The following is a 20,681-nucleotide window of genomic DNA, read 5'->3' as shown; positions in this document are numbered from 1 at the left end:
ATGACTGGAAGCTAAGCAGAGGGTTCTGTCTTGATTGATTTTGCCTTCTTATCTGGGAGCCCCCAGCCCTAGACCTCACCTCCAGCTGGGCTCCAGGCAAAAGCTCACTGGGGTTCCTAATGGCCCCAGCCATGCATCTGTCATTTATGCTCCTCATCTTTGGTAACCAGCCCCATAACCAGTGAGAGACAGAGAGGGGATCTGTACTCCCATCTTTCAACATTCCAAAGCCCATAGTCTTTTCTGCATACCAGCTGATTTTCCTTGTTCAAACAGTGGCAAATAGAAGAGAATCTTAATTAACATTTGTAGTGAGAAACTTTACGAAATAATCTTCTGGGATTAATCACAAACCTACTTCCTTTTATCTCATTCTGAATTCTCTATGGGATACTTAGAATGCAAGGGACTTCTGAAACCTTAGATAGGAAACAAGCAGCCCACCTCGGTTTTCCCAGTCTCCGCATTTGCCCATGCATGACTATCTCACTTCACAGGAGGCAGCTGAATGGATGCTCATTTCCTAATAAATTCTTAGAGATATAAAGACATGGAGAAACTCTGACACAGGAGCTTGAGGTAATCAGCTATGAAGGCTGCATTCTGTTAGCCCTTTAAGACTTTAACAGAGAGAAAGGCATTAACTCAAATTGGAGTCTTTAAATGGTTCTGGTCATGCTGCCTAAGTTTGGGATTCCAAATACTACAAGGAAGCTTTGCCACTAAGTTTTGTCAATTAATTCCTCAAGCCCAAAGGGGATTTGAGAGAAGATTAAGCCATATGCTACTGATTCATTTACACTTAACTCAGCAATATGTTGTTTAGAAAGTAAGATTTGGTAGGGAGGGGAAGCAGAAAGAAATCTTGAAGTGCCTTTTTAATACCATTAAAGATTTATTTGCTTCATAATAGCAAAGTAGAGATTATTTTCCCAAACGTAATTCAAGTCTAATCTCAACACCTTCAAAGCAAGGTGAGGTTGGACACAGCTGGATTTCAGCTGACTCCTTGCTCCACACAGGCTTGAGAGAATCAGGTTTCTGAGTTGAGGAAAGGTAATCTATAGGATAAGGACTTAAGGGAAGGGCTGGTGGCATTATATTTCCTGCTCATTTCTCTCCAGGGTCCTCCCCCCCCCCACCCCCCAGTTCTTGGTGAGTGTTAACCCATTTCTGATTTTTCCAGTTGTTATGGTCTAAGTATTGGGCAGAAGTCAACATGGAGGAGAAACTTTTCATTATATTCTCTTATTAAAAAAAAGTCATGTGACTCAAGAACACAGTGCTGGCACAGTACCCACCACTTTCCTTTGCTTCACTTCAGCTACCCCATCTCCCTCCACATTCCAAATGGTTCTCAAGCTTCTAAAGGCCTGCGGGGAACTGTTGACAAAGTGTGCCATGGCTGGAAGAAATTGTGCCATGAGAAGAAACCCTGCATTTCTTCACATTATGAAGCCTAATAGATTTCCAAGATATGACAAATTTTTATGTATAGGGCACTATAATGGGTAACATTTGGAAAGATTACAGCTCCATTGACCACCATCTTCCTGGAGGTTCGCTGTTAAGAAGGCAGAGGTAGCACATCACAACTCTTATTTATGTCTTTTCTCTATAGATAAGGGCTCTGAGGTGGCTCAGAAACACATACAAAAGATAGATTACAATGCACAGATGCCATGCTGGAATGACAGTGATGATGGTAACCACATAGTGTGATTCTCCCTGAATTCCCCCCATTAAAAGAAAGCAACAGGGATGCCTAGATGGCTCAGTTGGTTAAGCATCTGACTCTTGATTTTAGCTCATGTCATGATGTCATGGTTCGTGGGACTGAGCCCTGCATTGGGCTCTGTGCTGATAGTGTCGAGCCTGCTTGGGATTGATATTCTCTCTCTCTCTCTCTCTCTCTCTCTCTGCCCTTCCCAAACTTGTGCGCACACTCTCTCAAAATAAATAAAACCTTAAAGAAAAAAGTAAGCAAATAAAATAGCAAAAAAAAAAAAAAATCACCCAAATAACATCTACAACCAAACTCTGTAACAGAGGGATCTCTATGAACCCCAAAATATAAACAGGTGGGGCATGATCACATAGAATCCAAAGGTCCTTGTGATATCAGCATCTATACAGGATAAAGAAGAAAAAAGCCACGAGGCACCATATGCACCTGAGAAGAAGAACCCCAAGATGGTCAACAGGGAGCCTCTGGAGAACACACATCACAGGCAAGTTGAGGACAGCAGCAAACCCCAGGAGGAGTTAGCATGCCTCTTTACAGTCATCTGGGTAACAAGGGATCTGTGGAGAAGTCTGAAAGTACTGAAAAAAACATGACCCTATGAACTCTGGAAACTAATCAACCCTTTTTCCAGGACAAAGCCCCACACTGAGGAGAAACTGCCAGAAGGAGATGCCCAATTGAACAGGGGAGGGACTAAAGGTGTACAGGAGAAATTAGGCCCTGACAAAAGTAGGGGAACACCAGAGGAGGCAGCTATCAGAATAGACATAACTTCACTTTGAGAAAAAGGAACCAAACAAGCAGCTCTAGACACCTGAAACTAGAATAGCTACTTCAACCCAACACATCTGCCAGAATGTTCAGGAAAACCAGTTTCCTATAAAAGTGAGCAGTCAAAAGGAATGGAGGTAAAGCACTGTACAAAGCTCTCACAAGCAAATATAGAGGGGAATGGACAAAGTATCATCCTACAAATAATGAAAATACACCATAACAACAAGTCTACAACACAGATAGAAACTGTGACCTAGACTGTCAAATAAGTTAAAAGACATATAGCTCTCAGATATGGAAAAACAACATAAAAATAGGTGAAATAAGATGGCAGAACTCAAGAAAACTTTAAATGTAACTGCTAAAAATCACTGCAGAAATGAAAACTAAATTAGAAGGAACACAGAACTGAATAAAACACAAAAGTTAAAAAAAAGAAAGTTAAGAGGTATAGAAAAAAATTTTCAAGAATCAATACCCCAGTGTTACCTTTCCATTGCTGTGTATCAATTCACAAAACCTAGGGATTTAAACATTAACAATGATGTATGATCTCTCATGGTTTCTGAGCATCATATAACACATAAATGGGAAGTTTATTTTTTGCCCCATCAGTTCTACAGCCTCAGCTGGGGATATTTGAAGGCTGGGGGCTGGAATCATCTAAAAACAATTCTCTCAAATGCCGTCAATGCTGGTTATTTTCTGAGCGCCCGGCTGGATCTACTGGTTGAAATACCTGCATATGGCCTTTCCAGGTGACGTGCAAAGTGTTTCCTTGACACTCAAAGGCAGGATTTCAAGTGCAAGCCTCCCAAGACAGGACCAGGAAGAAGCTGCATTATTCCTATGACCTAGCCTCAGAAGTCCCGGAGTGCCACTTGTCATCCATTGGTCAGTGCAGCCACAAGACATGACCCTGATTCAAGGAAAAGAAATAGATTCCACTCCCTCCACTGCCTGAAAACTGTGTCAATCACACTATGAGGAAAACATATGGGATGGAATAAATATGCAGGCATGACCATCTTTAGAAAAATAAAATCAGACACAAACCTTCTAACAGAATTTCTGAAGTTTTAAACCAACATGACAGGATGAAACAAACATCACAAACTTTAACTGAAGAAAACTTTCTTAAAAGTTTTACCACAGGGGCGGGCGCCTGGGTGGCTCAGTTGGTTGAGCGTCCGACTTCGGCTCAGGTCATGATCTCACAGCTCGTGAGTTCAAGCCCTACATCAGGCTCTGTGCTGACAGCTCAGAGCCTGGAGCCTGCTTCGGATTCTGTGTCTCCCTCTCTCTCTGCCCCAACCCACTCGCATTCTGTCTCTGTCTCTCTCAAAAATAAACAAACATTACAAAAAAAAAAGTTTTACCACAAAGGGGAAAAAAATAGTACTGACATTATGTTCCGTGAAGGTACACAACTAGCTGGGAAAATCAACCCAGAAGAACCCAAAGTGAGACATAATCTAATAAATCTACTGAACTGTAAAGAAAATAAAATCCTTTGGACATCCATGCAAAACAATCAACTCACTTATAAAGGAAATGAAATTATAAAGTGTCATATTTTTAGACTAGTACGTTATTCCAGATAACAATGGAATAATAGGTTGTGTTACTAAAGGAAAGAAAATTTGAGACAAGAATTTCACACACAAATGGACTTTTAATTATAAATCCCACAGATCAACTATTATGAAAATGTAAGGATTTGGACAATACAGTTCCTTTGTGCCTTTTCTGAGGAATTACTAGACAGTAAGACATTCTAAAGGAGCCAAGAGACTCTGACATAAAGACTGCTGTAAGACACAATCTTTAAAACACACATCATGGCTGTGACTTTGTCAGTCTATAACGGAATTAACTGTTGTGTTAATTGGCATAAATATAACTTTAGAAATATCAACTTCTATGCTTCCCAATAGGAGATGAAGAATCAGAATATGCCCTTGAACTTTGTGGCCTGAAAAGAATTATGAAAAATCCTGTAAGGAAAGCACAGTTTCTTCATTATAATTATGACTGATCTGTACTGTGTGATTAAGATTCTAAAGCCAATATTTACCTAATTTATTAGGCTTTCTAATTAAAATGAGTGGTGCTTTCATAGGCATCCTGAGGATTTCAAATTGCATAGGTCATAATGTGACTACTTAATGTGGTGCTGAGGTCTTGTCAATAGACTCAAATTGACAAGAGCAGCTAATTAATGTTACTAAAAGACAGTAACACAACAGTGTTGGACTATTTTTTAGTTGATTCTCAAAAAAACTTTTCTCTATCCTTAGTTGAAATATACAAAAATATTACCCATTTCTTCAAATTATGCCAATATTATATTAAAAGGTATAATTGTGCCTATTTTTATATAGGCTGTAAACATATGAAGATCTTTTAAGAAAAATTATGAGATGTTTATAACCAAATGTCCAATTCTATAAGCAACAAGATCAACAACAATGTCTAATTAAGTTCATAAACTTTTCAAATTTTGAGTAAGAAAAAGGAAACAGGTTTGTCCTGGCTGTTTCCTCTGTCCTGGAAACTCTTCCCTCAGGTATCCACCTGGCTCACTTCTTCAAGTAGGCTCCTTCTAAGTGGGAACATCTAGCAGAACCTCACTTAAAAGTGAATTCTCCATCCCTGCTGTTTGTCTCCATGCTGTCATTCTAATATAACATACATTTGTTTTGTTCATTACTGTATCCTCAGTGCCTAAAAAAGCAACTGGCACATAGAAAGCATTCAGTAATTTCAACATATTTGATATATATTCAATTCAATATATTTGAATGAAAGAAAAAATAGCCAGTAGGTCAGGGAAGGTTCTAGATGAACCTTGTGATCAAAAGGTTAAGAGTCATATGGCAATTTTTACCTTCCACGTCCTAGAACCTGACACCAAAACTAAAAACAAACTCCCTTATACTTCTTAGGTACATGAGAATATTCAAAGGTGTTCCCTTAGTGAAGATCATACACACTGTAAGTGGGATGCTTAATATGAGGCTAAGTGTTCAAGTACCAAATTCAGTGCTCTTGCCACATTAACAGTTCATTCTTAGCAATCTAAGAGTTGGCAGATGTTACAATGAACTTTATAATCTCAACTTAAGGTAAATGGTGAAAATAAAGTAACAATGAGGAAAAGAAAAGAAAAAAAAAAACACAATAAGTGTATAATGGACCCAGTAGTTCCCAACTGGGGCAGTTTTGACTCCCATAGGACATTTGTCAATGACTAGAGACATTTTGTTGTCACAAAAGGGAAAGTACTACCGCCTTCTAACAGGACAAAGATGCTGCTAAACATCTTACAATGCATTGTACAGCCCCCACAACAAAGAATTATGAGGCTCCAGAGGTCAGTAGTGCCGAGGTGGAGAAGCTCTGATAACCTGAGACTTGTGTACACCCAAGCAAGACTAAGGTACTATGAAAATCAGTATAGGGATAAAATGATTCTTATCACATTACCTTAAACATTTAGTTCAGTGTTTTCGTTTTAAACGTTATTATTTAACCAATGTACTTTGCTCACATATAAAACCCTTTAATTGGCATTTAATTACCATTCAATTCTTTTTCTTCTAATTAACTCATTAAATGTCTTACTAAGTAAAAACAACACTAAGCAAATGAGCTAATTAGTGTCTAATTATCGGTTACTAAAGATTACTACAAATGACTTACAAATGGCTAGCTTCTTGACTACTACTGGGGATTTCAGTTGCTAACCTTAAGTAATTGACTGCAATTTATATAGCAGGGTGTATACATAAACTGCATGACTGTTAAAGCTGAAGCAGGAAACTTTCATCACTTCCTGGGGAAAGAAGAACATTAGCAAAAGGCTTTTTTGGATTCATGACTACATGCCTCCATCCTGCGGCAGAGCATAGAATGAGGAGTGGCATATTGGAGTCAGAAAAAAAAAAAAAAAAAAAAGGCAGACAGCAGCAGCACGAAACTAAGTAAGCATGGAGATTCTAGCTTATCCAGCAATGGAACACTGATAGGGAAGCTCTAATTTAAATCAGAGATCAAGAGTCTAACAACCCCAGAAGATAGGTTTTATTATTACAAACTGTTTCACTTATTATCACTTGTTTTTCAGGTGTAGAAACTGGATACAGAGTTCAGTCACTTGCCCAAGGACACATAACAAGCAAACAGGGATTCAAACTAGCAATCTAGCATCAGAGTTCTCTTTATCATTAGTAAATGATGCTTTCTTTCTACTACACTGAAATCCAATATACAAGACCTGCTATTGCACAATGAAGTGGACAGGTTTCACTGTTGAATTTACTTGAATTTGTAATCCCAAAGAATAATCAATTACACGGACATGCCCCCCCAGGCCTCAAGACACCATGCCATTGGACAGGCTTTAAATCATATGCCCAGGCTTTGGAATCAGGCAGATCTAGGTTTGGGTTTCCGCTCTGCATGTTACTCTTTGTGTGACATTCAGCAAGACACTGATTCGCCTCAGTTTTTTCATCTGTAAAATGGGGATAATAATGCTTATCCAAAAGATCATTATGATGAGTAAATGAAATCATATAAAATGTTTACACTAGAACCTGGCATACAGTAGGTTTCCCATTTATTTTTTATTGCTATAGCAAATAGCAATCCAGAAAATTTTTGTTGTAATTTTTTTCATTGTTGTGCTAAAATTAAGAAGTGTGCTTTACCCTGTAAGTCAAAGGCTACACAAGACAAATTTCTTGTTTTTGTGTAAGAGAAGATTTCTTTACAGTTCATAATTGTATGGGATACAATTTGTAATTAAAGGAGTGGCAAAAAATGAAAAGAAATATAGCTGCCATTTTAATGGAAGCTAATCTACTCCTATTTCGTATTAGAACCAAGAGCACATAAACTCATTTTCTCTTTCATCACTCAACATTTACTACCGTCTACTAGGGCTAGTAGAATACCTACTGTCTACTAGGGCTAAGATACTCACTAGAAATATAGAAATTTTGGGGGGCGCCTGGGTGTCTCAGTCCGTTGAGCGTCCGACTTTGGCTCAGGTCATGATCTCATGCCTCGTGAGTTCGAGCCCCGCATTGGGTTCTGTGCTGACAGCTAGGAGCCTGGAGCCTGCTTCTGATTCTGTGTCTCCCTCTCTCTCTGCCCCTAACCCACTCGCATTCTGTCTCTGTCTCTCTCAAAAATAAACATTAAAAAAAATATTAAAAAAAAAGAAATATAGAAATTTTTTAAACAAAGGAAATCATTTACAGTAGGAGACAACAAGTTTTTCTCCATTCCACAAATGTTTACAAAGCCCTAGGAATAAAAAGGCAGGAGAGATTGTCGAGATCCCGGTCTCTTCTGGAACTTAGCATGAGCAATGTTATGTGATATGTTATAAAAGCAGGGCAGGATACAAAGACTACCTTCCTCAGATCTGGAGTACCATAGGAGTTTCTCAGTGAAATACTCTCTAAATTTAATGTTGAAGGATAAGCAAATGCTTCCTGAGCCCTAGAGGCATTGTAGCACTACGGTGTTGAGTGTGTGGCTTGGAATCCGATCAGATCCTTATTTCTTGGGTAACTTCAGGCAAGTTACTTCACGGAGAATAAGAGCACCTACTTCATGCTATCGATGAAAGTACTGAATATAACAATAAATGTAAAACCCTCAGAATTGTATCTGACTCATAATTAAGTGCCCAATAAATTTTAGCTATCACTTTTCATCTTTCCAGGTTCACCTCAAATGAGAAGTGAATGGCACATACAAGGATCAGAGACGTAAGAACATGGAACCGTTTGGAAAACTGCACATACATCGATCTGACTGGAGTACAGCATTCCTCTAGGGGTGCTGATAGGGCCCATATTCTGAGGTAGAAGCCTGAGTACTACTCTGACTAACCTGAATTTTATCATGATGGTTACAGGTTGTGGGAGACACAGAAGGATTTTTAAGCATGGGAGGCATTTCTAATTTCTATGACAGTAAGATCACTCTGTGAACAATGTGGAAAGTAGGCAGGTCAGGGGCAAAACCCACTGCAAGCAGTTACAGTGCCACTGCAATCAGCTTCCCAGGTGAAAACTTTAAGGGTTTTGACCTATGGCCGTGCAGTATGGATAGAGGACCTTCTTGTAGGTGAGACAAGTTGGGTTAAAGGTCTTGTTTTGACCTCCTATAAGACTGGTCATAAATCTCTTACTAATATACTGGGGTTCAAGGTGTAAGAAGAAAGGTGTTTCTGTGTTTTTCCTAGGGCTTGGATCATGCGGCTTTTCTTTCACTTCCTGTCCTTCAATAGACATGTCTTTTCTGAATAGTCCCAAGAATGATGCATTCTAAATGCCTGTAGACTTAGAAAGAATAAAGAATCATTAGTCTCCATGAGCAGGCCAACAGTCTACTTCTACATAGGGCTCCTGAATGGAATGCCAGGGTAAAAAGACATGCACCGATTTATATCCCCAAGCATGCTATATTACCAAGTCTACTTCCCCTGTGTTATAATATTTCCATGTAGTATATTTCATGACAAGAGGTAGGAGCAAATTTACTCTTAATCTCATCCATTGCACTGAATTAAATCATGCACTTTTCAAATATGCATCTTAAATTACTAACAATTTGGGTTAGTGCTGTTTCCATAAAATGTGCTAATAATGAATTATGTTTCAGAGAAAGAGCTAATTCATCAAGGCTAACTGAGCTGTTTTAGAACCTCCTAAAAAGTGCAGATGAATGTGATTTCAGAATCATTTATTGTTAATGTGAAGAGCTAAATTTGTTGGCAAAATTCCGCTGGTATTCTTGGTGAATGACTCCAGGTGCAGTTATTAAGGTCAAATATTATGGTGTCACTGTCAAGATTTTTTTCTCCTATAAAAACTGAGGAAGGATTATGGATCTCTTAATGTAGAGGTCCCTAATGAACTATGCCCCACCTGCAGCTGTTAAGTCAAGATTCATCTCAATAAAAATGTGTGCTTATCAAAGTTCCAATTGTAGTCTTAACAAAATCAGAGCCTTATCGCTTATAAAATCATAAAATTATAGGCTTAGGAAGGAAGTTACATAGTTTATCCTCTATCCCCTTGGCTCCAGATGAGATAATATGTAAAATGCACCACTGCCTCTGGTTTGTGAAGGCCATCTGTTTGTAACACATCTCTTCTGAGGGTCAGGGTTGTTTCAGAAGATCTGGTGGGAAAGACAGCTACCCACCCCCATTTTTTTCACCATTCTACCTGACACATTTTACCTTCAGGCACCTGCCAAAGATGCACGTTTGGTCAAGAAGCACAACCTTCCAAACAGAAGGGCCATTTATCTTATCAAGGGCATTCAAGGATTTGTACTTTCCTGGTGCAAGTTCTAAATAGGTTTATTTAGGGCCAGCAGGAAGATGACATAAGACAGTAAATTTTCCAAGACTGCCTTTCTCGAAAAGCCTGTTCAAGAGATTGACAGCCCTCACAGTTCAGAATTTGAGTACAATCTGAATGTGTACTAATCTTTCTCCTTTTTTACAATTAACAAACCCAGTGATAGGAAATGACTCCCTCAGGGCACATGACTAGATAAAGGCCAACCAGGGATTAAGAACTCAATTATTGCACATTATCCAAATAACGTGGCTTGTGTAATGGAATATACTCCTGCTTCTAGCTCTCATTTGGTGATTTTTATTTTCCCTTTCAATATTAGGGGGAAGGGGATATTTGGAGAATTTAACCTCTGGTTGCAGAATTATGGAGATTTGAGGTGACAGATGCTTACAAGTTGCAAGTGACTGCTGAAATTGTTTTATCACCTCAGAGGATATGGCCAAATGCCCCAAAAATAGTCATTTCTTGTTTAAAAAAGAAAATCTCAGCAATACAAAAGACAACTGCACTGAATTCCCCCATGCTTTCTGGGTAAGTACAGTGGGCACCTGGTGTCAGAAAGGAGGACAAGACTGAACATGCACAGCCAGGAAAGCATGGGCTCAGAACTTCTTACAACTCCTTAGGAATCTAGAGGGGCAACAAGGGAGAAGCAGCAATTACAGTTTCAAACCCCTGTGCCACCCTCTCTCCCCCAACCTTATAAAATAATCAAACGTACCAACCAGTCCTTTCCTAGCTCTGCTTGATATTTAATTTAGTAGGGACCTGTGCTAAGGGCTGCATGCTTAAAAGAATTTATGAGCAGCATGTTCGAAAGAAACAGTTTCAGGATTTCAACTCAAACCCACTAAAAAGAATGTTAGTTCCTTGCTGGAATCTCAGTTCCTGCAACCTGGAAAACTCCTGTGGAAATCAGAACTACTTTACCTAAAAGGGTCCTTTGTGTCCTCTGCATATTTCTGTCAGGACCACACATCATGACCACTAGAAATGTGGTTTAAAGTGCAGGTGGGAGAATGCAAGGTGAGCAGCAGCAGCTCAGTGGTTTAAAGTCACTGAGAAAAATCACTTGGAGATTTCTGCTGGGGTTGGCAGGTAGTGAGAAGACTTATAAAGCTAACCAAGTAGCCAAGAAACATCTTTTTTACCTTTCTATTGAAAGTATTCTGGGGTGCCTGGGTGGCTCAATCAGTTATGCATCCAACTTCAGCTCAGGTTGTGATCTCACCATTTGTGAGTGTTCAAGCCCTACTTGTGTTGACAGCTCAGAGCCTGGAGCGTGCTTCAGATTCTCTGTCTCCCTCTCTCTCTGCCCCTCCCCTGCTCACACTCTATCAAAAATAAACATTAAAAAAATAATTTAAAAAAAAGCATTCTAAAATGGGGGCTCCTAAGTGCCTCAGTCAGTTAAGCATCCAACTCTTGATTTCTGCTCAGGTCATGGTCTCACAGTTCATGGGTTCAAGCCCCGCATCCGTGTCTGCACTGACAGCAAAGAGCCTGCCTGGGATTCTCTCTCTCCCCTCTCTCTCTGCACCTCTCCCCCTCCCCCATTCTCTCTCTCAAAATAATTTTTTAAAAAAGTATTTAAAATGAGAAAAATGGGGAAACTGCAGACTGAGAAATGTCTGTCAGGTCTAATGGCCTTTTAAATATGAAGAATGGAATCTGGGCTACAGCATAATCAGATGAACTTTCAAATACTAGATATTTAATTGAAAAAAGAAAAAAATTTTCTATAAATGAAAGAATCAGGAGGGGGAAAAATCTTTTGCAGCCTTCAAACACAAGTCTGAATGGGGTTAGACCAGGGGTAAGCAAACTACTTATGTACAGGGCCAGATGGTAAATATTTTAGGGTTTTCAGGCTCAAACCATTCCAACTACTCAACTCTGCCACTGTGCTGTGAAAGCAGCCATAGACAACCTATAAGCAAATGGGCTTGGCTGTGTTCTAATAAAACTTTAGGAGTGCCTGGGTGGCTTAGTCAGTTGAGTATCTGACTCGCGATTTCACCTCAGGTCATGATCCCAGGGTTGTGGGATTGAGCCCTACGTTGGACTCCGTGCTGAGCATGGAGCCTGCTTAAGATTCTCTCTCTCCCTCTGCCCCTCTCCCCCACTTGCATGCAAACATTCTCTCTGAAGAAATCAGAAAATTAAAATTAAAAAAAAAAAAACTTTATTCATAAAATCAGACAGTAGGCTAAAGTTGGCCTGCTGGCTAGCTGTCATTTACTAACCTCTGGACTAGACCTTGATGCCAGGTTGGCTACTTAATCCTAAAGGCATCAACATCAAGGGCCTGCTAGGCCATGTATGCACCCAAGAGCAAAGAATAGGAACCAGCTGCCCAGAGTGAGGCTGCTCAAAGTGATTGGTCTCAAAGAGGAGAAAGTGACTAATGATTTTCAATCTCACTATCCAAATATGGGAACTATATATTAGCCCCTGAGTGTTTTGTTTACATTAGCTTAACTGCTTACTCAAACAGCTCCAACATTTCAATGGTTCAATACAATTTATTAAAGGGTGCCTGGGTGGCTCAGTTGCTTAAGTGTCTGACTCTTGATCACGGCTCAAGTCAGGATCTCATGTTTCATGAGTTTGAGCCCCTCATCAGGCTCTGCACTGACAGTGTAGAGCCTGCTTGGAATTCTCTCTCTGCCCCTTCCCCAATTGTGCTCTTTCTCAAAATAAAATCAATAAACTTAAAAAAAAAATACAATTTATTTTAAAAAAGGATCCTAAGGGCAAATTTCAAATTGACAAATTTCCAAAGAAAAGGAAGATATGGTTGTGAAATGGAGATAACTGGGTTTCCATACATGCCTTGCTGACAGATGTGAAATAAAACTTTGAATATTCCTTGACTTTCTCTTAACTTGATCTTCTAGGTTTTCACCCATAAAATTCAAGTATTTATGGATTAAGGGTCTACTTCTGATGTGGTCTGCTTTAAAGCATCCTTATTTGTCAACAATAAAAATTGGATATCATATGATGGCAGAGAGAGATAAGCTAGTGATAAATCCAACCCACCTTAGTCTCCTAAAGGAAAAAAAAAAAAATCACAATGCATTTTATAAACGTGAAGCATGGAAATGGTGAAGGAAGGCTGGCATTGAAATAAGAGACTAATAGACTTCACTAACTTTTCTCACTTCTCTTCCATGAATCGCCTTGTAAATTTGAAATGGAGGAATCACTAGCACATGCTCTAGAGTTTTTATTGGTGCAATTATGTCTTTAAAATTCACACACCATTTATCACTTTGTTTTATGCGGGGGAAAGGAACTGCCTAACGTCCATATGTGTTGCTGTTTGTTAAAGGCTTTCCTTAGATATGATGATAAATCAGTCTCCAGCTGTGTGTCAGCAACACTGTCAGGCCAAGAAAGGGAGCCCTGGCTGCTTCTCGTATTTTAGGCTTCTCTGAAAGTGAACAGATTTCATCTTCATAGAATCAAAAACCTTAAAGGGAGAAGAAGTTTTAGCAAGTTTCCTCCTCTATCACCTCAACTATGGCCGCTTCCACAAATTGGCCTTCTTTTCAATGCTATAAAAGTAACTTCTGACTGCTGCAGTAGTTTCTCTTAAGAAAACTCCTCCAACTTTTTTGTTTTGCTTTGCTAATCATAACCTCTGATTTAAAGAACTTCACGACTTTTCCTACTGACAGAATATTTAAATGATTTTTATTTTAACGTTTATTTGGAGAGAGAGAGATGGGGGGAGGGGTTAAGACAGGGAGCCTGAGCAGGGGAGAGGCAGAAAGAGGGAGAAAGGGGGGCAGAGACAGAGAGAGAATCCCAAGCAGACTCCATGCTGTTAGCACAGAGCCTGGCTCGGGGCTCGATCTCACGGTTTCTGAGATCATGATCTGAGCCTAAATCAAGAGTCGATGCCCAACCAACTGAGCCATCTAGACATCCCTAATTATAGATTTTCAAAATTTCAAATGAATAGAATATTTTCATGGAAAGGAATGCAGTTTGTTTTCCTCTATTTGTTAGGAATTCACCTAACTTGTGCCTTCTCTAAGTTACAGAAAAAAAAAAACAGCCACTCTTTGCCCCATTGCTGGTCATTTGTTCTTCATCTGCAGCTTATTCTTGATCACTCATCTACAACAAGTGTCCTTGTATTTGACCTATACATAGATCCCCTTCTTATGTCTGGTCCCTCTTTAAGGGAATCATTTAACAGACCTGAACCCTACCATACTCACACAAAAGCCAATGTAGGGTGTTTCTATGTTAAGAAGGCACAAAAACTATACCCTTTTCTAGTGCAGCTAGGAGACATCAGGGCAAGAGATGGGATTCAGAGCTAGAAGATCTTAAATCAGATACAACTCTGGTTATGAATATTTAAATCTGGGCTTCATCTGGGAAGCGACATCATTACACCATGTTCCTCAGAGTCATGAGGATTAAAGGAAATAATGGATGTAGAAATGCTTTGTAGGCTCTAAGTGCTAATCTGTTATTTGTTGGCCTGACAACTTTCCTTTTCTGTAGTGGAGTCATCTCATGAACATAGCCTTACTCTCCTTTGAGCCAGATTGCCTTGGATAGGATCAGACATTAGTACTATGTATCACCCTCCAGGTTTTCTGACAAGTTTCTTGCCTTCCATAGCACTGTCTGCAGATCAGGTCCATGTATGCTTCCTAGCCTACACTGATGTTGACCTGAAATTCTTGGAGTAATAACACTCTACTTAGCCACACAGCCAGGGAGGAGGAAGAGGAAGGAGACAGGAGCAAAGTAAGGGGACCAAGAGGTTAGAGAACAAAGGGAGTATTAGATAATGCTGTACCAGAGTCAAATTATCTCTGCAGAAGGGAAGCTTTTCTCAAGCTATCCCACACTTAGAAATGGTTTTATTCAGTCCTATAGATCAGAGACCAGGCAGAAAACTGAAACACTGCACCAGGGAAAGGCATGCTAAAGCTAATGGCGGAAGGAAGTTCCTAAACTGGGGAGACAGTGATGAGGACTCCATGCTTCAACAGTGAAAGCTGAACAATGGTCAGTTCTGAGATGAACCTTGTGATTTTAATATTCTCTAACAGTAAGAAGTAACTAGCCGAGCATAAACTGTGTGGGTAGATCTGCCTAAGATCAGAAGAAACTTTTCCATAAGAATAGTGAAAGAAGGCCAAACAGGGACACCATACGCACAATAATTTCACCTCAGTGAAGAGGATTAAAACTTAACCTCAGAAACACCTTATAAAAAATAAACACACAAAACGGTGTATAGAATTTATGTAGAGATGCTTCTAAACTGAGTTTTTCTGTCTGCAGATATATTTTTATAACTTCCAAAAAAGTATTTTAGAAGATCACTTGATCCGCACCAATAGCAATCAATTGCCAATTCCAGACACCAGATTTTTGACTAAGGAAGGAGCCCTATCACTCTTTTTTTTTTTTTTTATGTAAACAAAATTGTAATTTATTGGAAGATTATCATGTACAACAATCTACTGAAAGACCAGGATTTGGAAGTAGGCTGAAATCAAAGGAATACTGGAGTCCCTTCCAACCATAATCAGAGCAAAGTTCAAGCAGCAGCCCAGACTGACCATTTGCTTCTATTCTTCCTGCTACAATAATTATAAACTCCAACTATCTCCATATCCTTGCATCATTTACAACAGATTCAAATTCTTTAGAAAGTACATACAAATGGCCAAGCAAAAGTAACATGCCCACCCTCTAGCTATACTGGGCCATGAAGAGGGAGGATCTTGCCTTTCAGCTTTAATAGTTTTAGTCAGAATTGCTGCAATATCAGGCAGCCCTTAAGATTATACATATTGCTGAATGTCCCCAATACGAGAAGAGAGTCCATCAAGGAGGTAAGGTTGTAAGGAGATGTTGGGGAAATTAAACGAAATGGGAACAAAAAAGACATTCTGTACCAATATGGCTGATAGAAATTTATTATAGAGTAAACATTAACAGATATACATGCATGTAAAGTAGCATGAAAATGACTGCAAATATAGACAATATTTTTATACAAATTTATACAGTAAAGTAAAAGGAGGAACAATCAAAATTCTCGAATTTTTAAAAACAAATAGGTGCATCTTGTGACTTTTCTCCCATATATCTTTTTTTTTTTTTTTTAATATATGAAATTTACTGTCAAATTGGTTTCCATACAACACCCAGTGCTCATCCCAAAAGGTGCCCTCCTCAATACCCATCACCCACCCTGCCCTCCCTCCCACCCCCCATCAACCCTCAGTTTGTTCTCAGTTTTTAACAGTCTCTAATGCTTTGGCTCTCTCCCACTCTAACCTCTTTTTTTTTTTTTTTTTTTTTCCCTTCCCCTCCCCCATGGGTTTCTGTTATGTTTCTCAGGATCCACATAAGAGTGAAACCATATGGTATCTGTCTTTCTCTGTATGGCTTATTTCACTTAGCATCACACTCTCCAGTTCCATCCATGTTGCTACAAAAGGCCATATTTCATTTTTTCTCATTGCCACGTAGTATTCCATTGTGTATATAAACCACAATTTCTTTATCCATTCATCAGTTGATGGACATTTAGGCTCTTTCCATAATTTGGCTATTGTTGAGAGTGCCGCTATAAACATTGGGGTACAGGTGCCCCTATGCATCAGTACTCCTGTATCCCTTGGATAAATTCCTAGCAGTGCTATTGCTGGGTCATAGGGTAGGTCTATTTTTAATTTTCTGAGGAACCTCCACACTGCTTTCCAGAGCGGCTGCACCAATTTGCATTCCCACCAACAGTGCAAGAGGGTTCCTGTTTCTCCACATCCTCTCCAGCATCTATAGTCTCCTGATTTCTTCATTTTGGCCACTCTGACTGGCGTGAGGTGGTATCTGAGTGTGGTTTTGATTTGTATTTCCCTGATAAGGAGCGACGTTGAACATCTTTTCATGTGCCTGTTGGCCATCCGGATGTCTTCTTTAGAGAAGTGTCTATTCATGTTTTCTGCCCATTTCTTCACTGGGTTATTTGTTTTTCTGGTGTGGAGTTTGATGAGCTCTTTATAGATTTTGGATACTAGCCCTTTGTCCGATGTGTCATTTGCAAATATCTTTTCCCATTCCGTTGGTTGCCTTTTAGTTTTGTTGGTTGTTTCCTTTGCTGTGCAGAAGCTTTTTATCTTCATAAGGTCCCAGTAATTCACTTTTGCTTTTAATTCCCTTGCCTTTGGGGATGTGCCGAGTAAGAGATTGCTACGGCTAAGGTCAGAGAGGTCTTTTCCTGCTTTCTCCTCTAAGGTTTTGATGGTTTCCTGTCTCACATTCAGGTCCTTTATCCATTTTGAGTTTATTTTTGTGAATGGTGTGAGAAAGTGGTCTAGTTTCAACCTTCTGCATGTTGCTGTCCAGTTCTCCCAGCACCATTTGTTAAAGAGACTGTCTTTTTTCCATTGGATGTTCTTTCCTGCTTTGTCAAAGATGAGTTGGCCATACGTTTGTGGGTCTAGTTCTGGGGTTTCTATTCTATTCCATTGGTCTATGTGTCTGTTTTTATGCCACTACCATGCTGTCTTGATGATGACAGCTTTGTAGTAGAGGCTAAAGTCTGGGATTGTGATGCCTCCTGCTTTGGTCTTCTTCTTCAAAATTACTTTGGCTATTCGGGGCCTTTTGTGGTTCCATATGAATTTTAGGATTGCTTGTTCTAGTTTCGAGAAGAATGCTGGTGCAATTTTGATTGGGATTGCATTGAATGTGTAGATAGCTTTGGGTAGTATTGACATTTTGACAATACTTATTCTTCCAATCCATGAGCAGGGAATGTCTTTCCATTTCTTTATATCTTCTTCAATTACCTGCATAAGCTTTCTATAGTTTTCAGCATACAGATCTTTTACATCTTTGGTTAGATTTATTCCTAGGTATTTTATGCTTCTTGGTGCAATTGTGAATGGGATCAGTTTCTTCATTTGTCTTTCTGTTGTTTCGTTGTTAGTGTATAAGAATGCAACTGATTTCTGCACATTGATTTTGTATCCTGCAACTTTGCTGAATTCATGTATCAGTTCTAGCAGACTTTTGGTGGAGTCTATCGGATTTTCCATGTATAATATCATGTCATCTGCAAAAAGCGAAAGCTTGACTTCATCTTTGCCAATTTTGATGCCTTTGATTTCCTTTTGTTGTCTGATTGCTGATGCTAGAACTTCCAGCACTATGTTAAACAGCAGCGGTGAGAGTGGGCATCCCTGTCGTGTTCCTGATCTCAGGGAAAAAGCTCTCAGTTTTTCCCCGTTGAGGATGATGTTAGCTGTGGGCTTTTCATAAATGGCCTTTATGATCTTTAAGTATGTTCCTTCTATCCCGACTTTCTCAAGGGTTTTTATTAAGAAAGGGTGCTGGATTTTGTCAAAGGCCTTTTCTGCATCGATTGACAGGATCATATGGTTCTTCTCTTTTTTTTTGTTAATGTGATGTATCACGTTGATCGATTTGCGAATGTTGAACCAGCCCTGCATCCCAGGAATGAATCCCACTTGATCATGGTGAATAATTCTTTTTATATGCTGTTGAATTCGATTTGCTAGTATCTTATTAAGAATTTTTGCATCCATATTCATCAGGGATATTGGCCTGTAGTTCTCTTTTTTTACTGGGTCTCTGTCTGGTTTAGGAATCAAAGTAATACTGGCTTCATAGAATGAGTCTGGAAGTTTTCCTTCCCTTTCTATTTCTTGGAATAGCTTGAGAAGGATAGGTATTATCTCTGCTTTAAACATCTGGTAGAACTCCCCTGGGAAGCCATCTGGTCCTGGACTCTTATTTGTTGGGAGATGTTTGATAACCGATTCAATTTCTTCGCTGGTTATGGGTCTGTTCAAGCTTTCTATTTCCTCCTGATTGAGTTTTGGAAGAGTGTGGGTGTTTAGAAATTTGTCCATTTCTTCCAGGTTGTCCAATTTGCTGGCATATAATTTTTCATAGTATTCCCTGATAATTGTTTGTATCTCTGAGGGATTGGTTGTAATCATTCCATTTTCATTCATGATTTTATCTATTTGGGTCATCTCCCTTTTCTTTTTGAGAAGCCTGGCTAGAGGTTTGTCAATTTTGTTTATTTTTTCAAAAAACCAACTCTTGGTTTCGTTGATCTGCTCTACAGTTTTTTTAGATTCTATATTGTTTATTTCTGCTCTGATCTTTATTATTTCTCTTCTTCTGCTGGGTTTAGGCTGCCTTTGCTGTTCTGCTTCTATTTCCTTTAGGTGTGCTGTTAGATTTTGTATTTGGGATTTTTCTTGTTTCTTGAGATAGGCCTGGATTGCAATGTATTTTCCTCTCAGGACTGCCTTCGCTGCATCCCAGAGCGTTTGGATTGTTGTATTTTCATTTTCGTTTGTTTCCATATATGTTTTAATTTCTTCTCTAATTGCCTGGTTGACCCACTCATTCGTTAGTAGGGTGTTCTTTAACCTCCATGCTTTTGGAGGTTTTCCAGACTTTTTCCTGTGGTTGATTTCAAGCTTCATAGCATTGTGGTCTGAAAGTATGCATGGTATAATTTCAATTCTTGTAAACTTATGAAGGGCTGTTTTGTGACCCAGTATATGATCTATCTTGGAGAATGTTCCATGTGCACTCGAGAAGATAGTATATTCTGTTGCTTTGGGATGCAGAGTTCTAAATATATCTGTCAAGTCCATCTGATCCAATGTATCATTCGGGGCCCTTGTTTCTTTACTGACTGTGTGTCTAGATGATCTATCCATTTCTGTAAGTGGGGTGTTAAAGTCCCCTGCAATGACCACATTCTTATCAATAAGGTTGCTTATGTTTATGAGTAATTGTTTTATATATCTGGGGGCTCGGGTATTTGGCGCATAGACATTTATAATAGTTAGCTCTTCCTGGTGGATAGACCCTGTGATTATTATATAATGCCCTTCTTCATCTCTTGTTACAGCCTTTAATTTAAAGTCTAGTTTGTCTGATATAAGTATGGCTACTCCAGCTTTCTTTTGGCTTCCAGGAGCATGATAAATAGTTCTCCATCCCCTCACTCTCAATCTAAAGGTGTCCTCAGATCTAAAATGTGTCTCTTGTAGACAGCAAATAGATGGGTCTTGTTTTTTTATCCATTCTGATACCCTATGTCTTTTAGTTGGCGCATTTAATCCATTTACATTCAGTGTTATTATAGAAAGATATGGGTTTAGAGTCATTGTGATGTCTGTATGTTTTATGCTTGTAGTGATGTCTCTGGTACTTTGTCTCACAGGATCCCCCTTAGGATCTCTTGTAGGGCTGGTTTCGTGGTGACAAATTCCTTCAGTTTTTGTTTGTTTGGGAAGACCTTTATCTCTCCTTCTATTCTAAATGACAGACTTGCTGGATAAAGGATTCTCGGCTGCATATTTTTTCTGTTTAGCACACTGTAGATATCGTGCCAAGCCTTTCTGGCCTGCCAAGTTTCAAAGGAGAGATCAGTCACGAGTCTTATAGGTCTCCCTTTATATGTGAGGGCACGTTTATCCCTTGCTGCTTTCAGAATTTTCTCTTTATCCTTGTATTTTGCCAGTTTCACTATGATATGTCGTGCAGAAGATCGATTCAAGTTACGTCTGAAGGGAGTTCTCTGTGCCTCTTGGATTTCAATGCCTTTTTCCTTCCCCAGTTCAGGGAAGTTCTCAGCTATAATTTGTTCAAGTACCCCTTCAGCACCCTTCCCTCTCTCTTCCTCCTCTGGGATACCAATTATGCGTATATTATTTTTTTTTAGT

The 20,681-nt window shown here is 39.3% G+C and overlaps 1 long non-coding RNA gene across 1 annotated transcript in view; it reads left to right on the top strand.

Moving 5' to 3' along the window:
- Positions 1-9,397, top strand: part of LOC132687863 (uncharacterized) — a 54,764-nt gene extending 45,367 nt beyond the window's left edge. The window contains exon 4 of the long non-coding RNA XR_009614305.3: positions 8,262-9,397. This is a non-coding gene — a long non-coding RNA (uncharacterized LOC132687863). The remainder of the gene's footprint in view (positions 1-8,261) is intronic.
- Positions 9,398-20,681: the final 11,284 nt, after the last annotated feature.

This window comes from Panthera onca, chromosome E1 (assembly GCF_046562875.1).
Source record: "Panthera onca isolate mPanOnc1 chromosome E1, mPanOnc1 haplotype 2, whole genome shotgun sequence".
NCBI classification, from domain to species: Eukaryota; Metazoa; Chordata; class Mammalia; order Carnivora; family Felidae; genus Panthera; species Panthera onca.
Note: the sequence above shows the minus strand (reverse complement) of the source record. Positions and strands in the feature narration are given on the sequence as shown.